We start from the raw sequence: 7,776 nt of genomic DNA on the forward strand, positions 1-7,776 counted from the left end.
CATATGTGATGGGATATACAGGGCCATGAATCACCTACATACAACTATCTATGTTTGTAGCTGTTGCTGTCTCTATCCCTGTGACCCACCCAACTGATGCAAATGATGATAGCTATGCCTGCCCACATCTGTGTTGTATAAGGTAATGTCTGATGCACTGTACCACATAGCCTGGTTATTGTTTTGCATGCATCATATGTGATGTTTATTTCCTCTGTGGGTAGTGGGAACCACATTTGCTCTTACACATTCTGCAGAATGGAATCATGAAACTAGTGTAGTGCTTCTAAGGCAGGTGGCTGTGTAAAATGCACTCTGTCCACTGATGGCCATTACAGGGTAACTGTAGCAATGATTGTCAGTATGTATCATAGTGTTCACAGGGATGGGCTTTCCACACATCCCAGTGGCCTCCGTGTGAGGATTATAGATCTCTACAAGTTTGTATATGGTGTTTTTGACCACACATTTAACTATGTCCCTGTCATGCTTGTACTAGGTCAGGTGATTTTTGATCTAACTATGAAATGGAGGGTGATGACACTCTACATCATGGACACTGGCTGGGAGTACAGATGCTAACATATGCTGTTCATCTACTCCAGATGCTACTCCTAGCACATTAAAGAGGTCTGTCTCTCTGTTCAGCAAGGAATGATAGTGTCCAGATTTGTTGCTTAATGCAGCTCATTGAGCTATTTGTATGTTTCTGACTCACACCACCATGTTGTTTATTCTCAATGACATTCACAACTCATTTCCATAATGGCATACATTTGCATTTGACACAGACCATGCTTTTTGCCTAGGTAGTACAATAACATTCAGTATGTCCCCAAATAGCCCCACTTGGTACATCACATGCTCTTCACTCTTTTTTATATAATACATTCTTCTAATTGTTTATGAATCTTATTCATAGTCTTAACAAGTAAAATTGAGGATAACACAATCTTAAGATATAAAACTGTGGGCAGTGGCCAACAGGAAAAAACAAGGACTCTGCATTGTCATACTTAGGTTGTGATGGATGAGACAAATTCCTTTCTGAAATAAATTCAGATGTAAATTATGAAAAAAAATTATTATGACCCCTATGATTTCTGGCACAGAAGCAAGTAGGAATGAAAAATGTGAAAAGGGTTCTGCACATTATGAAACATCTAGATAATGCTATAGACAGACGCAATAACTCCGGGATGAGTTTAACTACATTGGAAGGTGGCATTTTTCACTAAAACATCAGTTATCAGGTATAAAATTTACTTCCTATTACCTTGTCAAACTTCTACACACTTCCTTTTTTACCATAGATTGCTTGAACAAAGTAATGGCTTTGTATACTGTCTTAATCTCTCCTCTGTAAGTAAATAAACAGCAATCTAGCTTAAGAAAAGCAGTATGCCACATTCTTAGTCACATACAATATTTAACCCATCATCCTGAGATGCAGCCATTCATATTTCTAGTGTTGCTGAGTTTCATTCAGTATTGTAGTGAGCCTGTGGCAAGTGACATCAGAAGTGTAGTTTATTCAGCCAGCACCCTGGGCCATACTATGAACCAGCACCCCACCCCCTCAGCTATTCAAGTGAACAGCAGAAAAAAAAAATTGTAATAAGCCAATTGGTACATTGTAAGTGATCAGCTTATTACAGTTAGGTCTATACCACTTAGCCCCAGTTCTTCCATTGAAGGGGAAAAAAAAGAAAAAAAGACGTTCCTTCTGGTGACAAACCAACCAGGTAGGCAGAAGCATGACTCACACACCCTCGCTCCTGCCCCATCCATTCATTTCTCATTTCTGTGCCCTGCTCCCAACTCTCCTCCAAGATATTTCATTAAAAAAAAAACTTTTAAATTGTAGCAAAAGATTGGCTACAAATTTAGCAAACAGTTGCTACAGTTTATACACTGCCTGCATGGAGTGCTACAGAGCTCATGTTTTCATTAAAAAAAACTTAACTGTAGCAAACTGCCTGCCACAAATTTAGCAAACAGTTGCTACAGTTTAAAAAGACACTCAGGTTTTAGTTAAAAAACAAATACTTTTTTTCTTTTTGCTTACATTTAACCTATAGCTAAATGCTTGCTACAATGTAATACGTTTTTGTTGCAGTTTATCAAACACAGGGAGTGCTGCAGCACTCAGGTTTGGCCACAAATGCAATACTGACTTTTAAAAGAGAGATTAGGATTGGCTGATAACACTGTCTTAATACTGCACCCAGGGCAGCTGCCCCTCTTGTACCACGCTGGCATCATCTACAGAGTTTTCTAAGAATGTAGAGACTGCAACTTGACTGCCAGGCCTTTCTTAATCACACATGAGCGCATGTGCTCATACACACACACACACACACACACACACACACACACACACACACACACACACACACACACATACATGTACACACACACACACACACACACACACACACACACACACACACACACACACACACACACACACACACACATATAAACATACACCTGCATATAGTTTATAGTCCCCAATCCACCGGCCACATGCATTTGGAATGTAACAGCAGGAAAAATATTCTGAAACATTCAAAACATAAGAGCGTTTAGTTGTTATCTGAAGCTAGTTAGTACTTCTGTAAATTATACAGTGTTTTCAGGATTTTTCTAAACAAAGAGAATCATTTCAAATCATAAAATACAGTCCCTGAAGAAGAAGAAGAACAGATAATACTGAAAGTGAAATGTCACTAAGTGAAAACATATGGCATGATAATGCCTCTAGCTAGGGCAAGGGACATAATAGTAAAGCAGAAGCCAGAGAAAAGCCTTGAAGTCAGTAGAAAGCAAAGCTGTGTGGTAATAACATTTTTAACAACTTCTAATTTTTTGTTGAGAGAATGCACATCTTATATCTACCACACATTTCTATGCATGAATGTAAAAATTGACTAAACCCAAATTAATGAGATGAAAATAAGCAGTGAACATATGTTCCAAGTATCTTTGATCTACACAGCTATGAGCTGTTTGCATTAGAAATATGGACTTAAGATTGTGATCTGAACATCAGGGGAGGTTCTGCTGACAGGCATCATGGGGATGTCAAAGCTGCTCCTTTTTGGAAACCACTTGCTGGCATACATCCTACTAGCACTTATTATGACTGAATCACAGCTAACCTCTATGACTCCCATGGTGCATTAAAGAGAGAGAGAGAGAGAAATGGATCAGAAATTCCAAGTGCTTTTTTAAAGCAAGAATTTGTAACAATACACAATTGGTTGTAATCAGAATGATTTCATAACAATGCGCAATGTTTTGCAGTCAACAAGTTTTAATAAATACATGACTTTCCAATTATCTGTCTAACATATTGGAATGTCATGCATTCTTTTTTTCTACTTGTGGTGTTCTCATACCTTTATGTGGCATGTATTTATGTCCATTCCTCCATTTATTTTAATTATTTATTTATAATGATTTTATAGATTGTTTTGTACTTTGTAATATTGTCTTCTCATCGAATAGCACAAGAACTCATTACATTTTTCTATTCAGTGGGCCTTCTCATGTGGAGATTCATGGTAAGATGAGAAATAAATAATTTTTGGCTGATTATGTATTATTATTATTAATATTATTATTATAATTATTATTTATTGATTAACATTTTTTTTGACTGCACATGGTTGTGGTTTCCAGGAGGGGCTCATTTTCTTCTGGGTTTCTAGTTTGTTTCATGTTTTACAGTGGCTGCCGGTATACATGTATATATTCATTTATTTATTATTTTGTATTTGTTAATGGACATGGTACATGGTCTTGCCACACCACTATTGCCTGTGTGCATCTATGAAGCCATTGATAGTTTTACTTTAAGCAAGGTCTCCCAAGATGGACAGGTTTAAGTGGAGTTGCCAGACTAACCATGTACCATCCATTTGCGCAGCAGACGGACAGTGTTGGAGGAAGAAGACCACGTTTGAAATGGCAAATGCAAAACATTGAATTTATGTTCCACAAAAACAAGGCTCGGCAATCTACTTCTCTATTCTGCCAAGAAAACTTGATGATGATGAGACAACAAAAAGGCGTAACATATAGTGCTGGAAGATGGTTCCCTAGGTCAGAAGGCACTTACCAGACTACTAGGGAAGAGCTGATGGTCACCCAGAGTATGCCCAGTGTTTGTGAAGCTGACAGATCTAAGCCATCACGTCATCCCGATAGTGATGTTGATGGACAGAAAAGAGAGATCAGAAGTTGGAAAGATATTCTTAACATAAGAAAATGGAATGTATAATGTATGAACCGAGGAAGATTAGAACTTGTTAAAGATCAGATGGAAAAAGTAAAAATAAATTTGTTAGGGATTAGTGAACTCAAATGGACAGGACAGGGTCACTTTCATTCAAATGAGTACTGGATCTGCTACTCTAGTCATTAAACATACAGGAAAAACACTGTGGCATTCATTCTCAACATTAAGCTTTAAAAGACAGTACTAATGTATAATGTTATCAGTGATAGAGTCATGTCAATCTATCTACAGGGAAAGCCGATCAGTGTCACCTTGATCCAAGTATATGCTGCAATGACAGACACAGAAGATGCGGATGTAGCATTGTTCTATGAACAACTTCAAAATGAAATAGATCAAATACCGAAACAAGATCTACTGGTCATTAGGGGGACTTCAATGCAAAAGTAGGAAGCACACCTGAGGATGCAGTGGTTGGAATGCATGGCAAAGGAGAAAGAAATGAAGACAGAGATAACATAGTATAGTTTTGCAAAACCAATCACCTGTCAATCATGAATATGTATTTTCAACACCATATATATCACCAGTACAAATGACTTCTCCAAATGGCATGTATTGAAATGAAATTGATTACATCTGCATAGGACAGAGATGGAAATCTGCAGTGTTGATGGCAAGGACTAAACTAAGAGTTGTTGCAAAAGTAGCCATGAGCTTTTGACATACAAGATCAAGGTAAAGCTTCACAAGAAGAAGATCATTAGAAACCTTCCAAAATCTGACATTGAAAATATTCCACAAGGCTATTGGATTAAATTAAACAACAGATCTGCCATTCTTGATTCAGAACATAGAGAGCCTGAAGAGTTATGGAATGACATTAAAACCATAATTAGTGACAAAGTTGAAATAACACTCCAGAAGAAAAAGAAAGCAAAACAATCACCTTGGTTCTTGGAAGAAACTAGAAAAGTGGCAGATGAAAGAAGACAAGTAACATGTTCTGGTGATACAGAAAAAGTATCACAAATGAATTGAGTTTCATCATTGAACTGGGAAAGACAAGGACTGATATTTCAAGGATATCTGTCAGTAATTTGAATTGGAGCATGTAAACAGAAAAAAACAGACTAGCTTATCAGGATATTAAGAGATTTGCAGCAGAAATTCCAACCTCAGTTGGGGATGCTTAAAGACGCCAGTGGAATGATACTGAATGATCCAAAAAGCATTAAAAAGAGATGGAAAGAATATATGGAAAATTTATAAAAAAAAATAGCATTCTGGATAACATTGTGGAAATTGAACTGGAAATTGACATTGAGGAAGAACCACATATTTTAAAAGAAGAAGCCATAGCAGCAATTAAAGCTTTATCAAGCAAGTCACCTGGCACTGATAGTATTTCAATTGAATTAGTCAAAGGCTCAGAAAGTGCTATCATAGCCCTCACTCGACTGTGTCAACAGATCTGGAAGTGAAATATTTCAACAACTGACTGGAGAAGATTATTGTTCATACCTATAATTAAGAATGGTGATGCTAAGAATTGTAACAGAATGATTGCATTCATTCCACATGCCAGCAAAATACTGCTGAAAATAATACAAAGAAGGCTACAATTATACGTTGAACAAGAATTACCTGAAGTTCAGTCTGGTTTCAAAAATGATCAAGGAACAAGAGACATTATTGCCAATGTTAGAGGGATATTGGAGAAAAGCAAAGAATATCAAAAGCCTGTATACGTTTGCTTCATCAGCTACAGCAAAGCTTTTGACTGTGTGGATCATGATAAATGATGGACAACTCTAGCACACATGGGGATACCCAAACACATAGCTCAGCTGATAAAGAGCCTTTATGAAAATCAAGAAGTTGCAGTGAGAACTGAATATGGCAACATTGATTGTTTTCCAATAAAATGCAGTGTCAGGTAAGGATGCATCTTGTCACCATACCTGTTCAACCTTTATGATGAAACCATCTTCAGAAAAGCAAATTTAGAAGAGAGTGTTGGTTTTACAGTTGGCAGCAGAAATATAAACAATCTGCACTATGCAGATAACACAATGCTCATCACCAGCAGAAAAGAAGACATGTTGTATCTATTTAGAAAATAAAGCCAAAAGTCATAATATGGGATTATAACTGAACATAAACTAGACAAAGATTATGAACATGGAAAATGACAATGAAGATTTTGAGCCTGAAGATGATAGAATAGAAGTTCTAAAGAATTTTAATCTCCTGGGCTCTTTTTTTTGTCTCAAGGGGTTATAAGGGGTGAGAAGAGAGATGAGTGCAGGGCAGTATTGTGGTTTATAGATAAGTTTATGAGCAGTTGAAAGCTGGAAGAGTAATAGGTAGTGGGGGAGTTCTAGCCAGAGCATTTTTAGGGCATTGCAGTGGTGGCTGTTATGGCAGCTGTTTGTAGTGAATTTAGCTATCATATTATAGCAAGTTTCTAATTTAGATTGCAAGGAACACTGTAAGTTGATAAGTAAGGGTGCACCATAAGTTAGAGATGGAAAGAAGTACAATGTTGCTACCATTTGTTTAGTATGGAGGGAAAGGAACTTATGTCTATAGAGTAACCCTAACTTTTTATGGGTCTTACTAATATTGTTTTAGATATGCACATCAAATTTTAGGTTTTCATCAATTATTACTCCTGACAGTTTACTGTGGGTAACCAGATCGATTTTTGTGGAATTAAGAGATAATATGTTGACTTCAGCTTTGTTTATAGGGGATTGCTCTTGGGTGCAAAAATCATGTTTGTTTTTTTTTTTTTTTGGATTTAAAGAAAGGTGATTATTATGAAGCCATGTTTACATAGTGGAAAAAGTTTCTTGAGTGTTTTGATGAAGTGTATGTAAGGTGGATACAGAACAGACTACAGTAGAGTTGTCTGCATACTTGACAAAGGAGCCTTGCAAGATGGCTTGGATGTAGCTTGTTAATAAAGATAGTGAAAAAGGGGGCCTAATATTGAGCCTTGAGTGATGCGTATAGGGTTACAAAGAAAAAGGGAAATGGAAATTTGCCATTTAATTGCATGCTCTCTGTTGGAAAGAGAGCCTTTGAACCAGCTAAGAGACTGGGGAGAAAGTCCTATATTGTTGAGTTGAGAGAGGAGGATCGAATTAGAGATTGTATCAAATGCTTTAGATAGATCTAAAAAGAGGACAGACACAATGTATCCTAAGTTTCTAGCTTTGTTAACTGTGTCTATAAAGGAGATTAGAGCAGTGGAGGTACTATGCCCTGGGTGGGACCCATGTTGTGTTGGGGAGAGGATGTTGTTTTTCAGGAGATAGCCTAATAGTTGTTTTTGTACACATTTTTCAAGAATTTTAGAGATAGGATAAAGTATAGCAATTGGTCAAAAGTTGGAAATATCAGCTGAGGGACCACCTTTATGAACAGGAATAATGATTGTTGTTTTTCCAAAGACTTGGGCCATAGAATTCCTGGATTGATCTGTTAATCAGAATGCTGATGGGGTAAGCCACTGCATCAGC

At 37.0% G+C, this 7,776-nt stretch overlaps 1 pseudogene; it reads left to right on the forward strand.

The window, feature by feature from the left end:
• Positions 1-3,913: 3,913 nt before the first annotated feature.
• On the forward strand, positions 3,914-6,051 carry LOC122801329 (annotated as a pseudogene).
• Positions 6,052-7,776: the final 1,725 nt, after the last annotated feature.

The sequence above is a fragment of the Protopterus annectens genome, chromosome 4.part1, assembly GCF_019279795.1.
Source record: "Protopterus annectens isolate FY-2018-M chromosome 4.part1, PAN1.0, whole genome shotgun sequence".
Classification (NCBI taxonomy): domain Eukaryota; kingdom Metazoa; phylum Chordata; order Ceratodontiformes; family Protopteridae; genus Protopterus; species Protopterus annectens.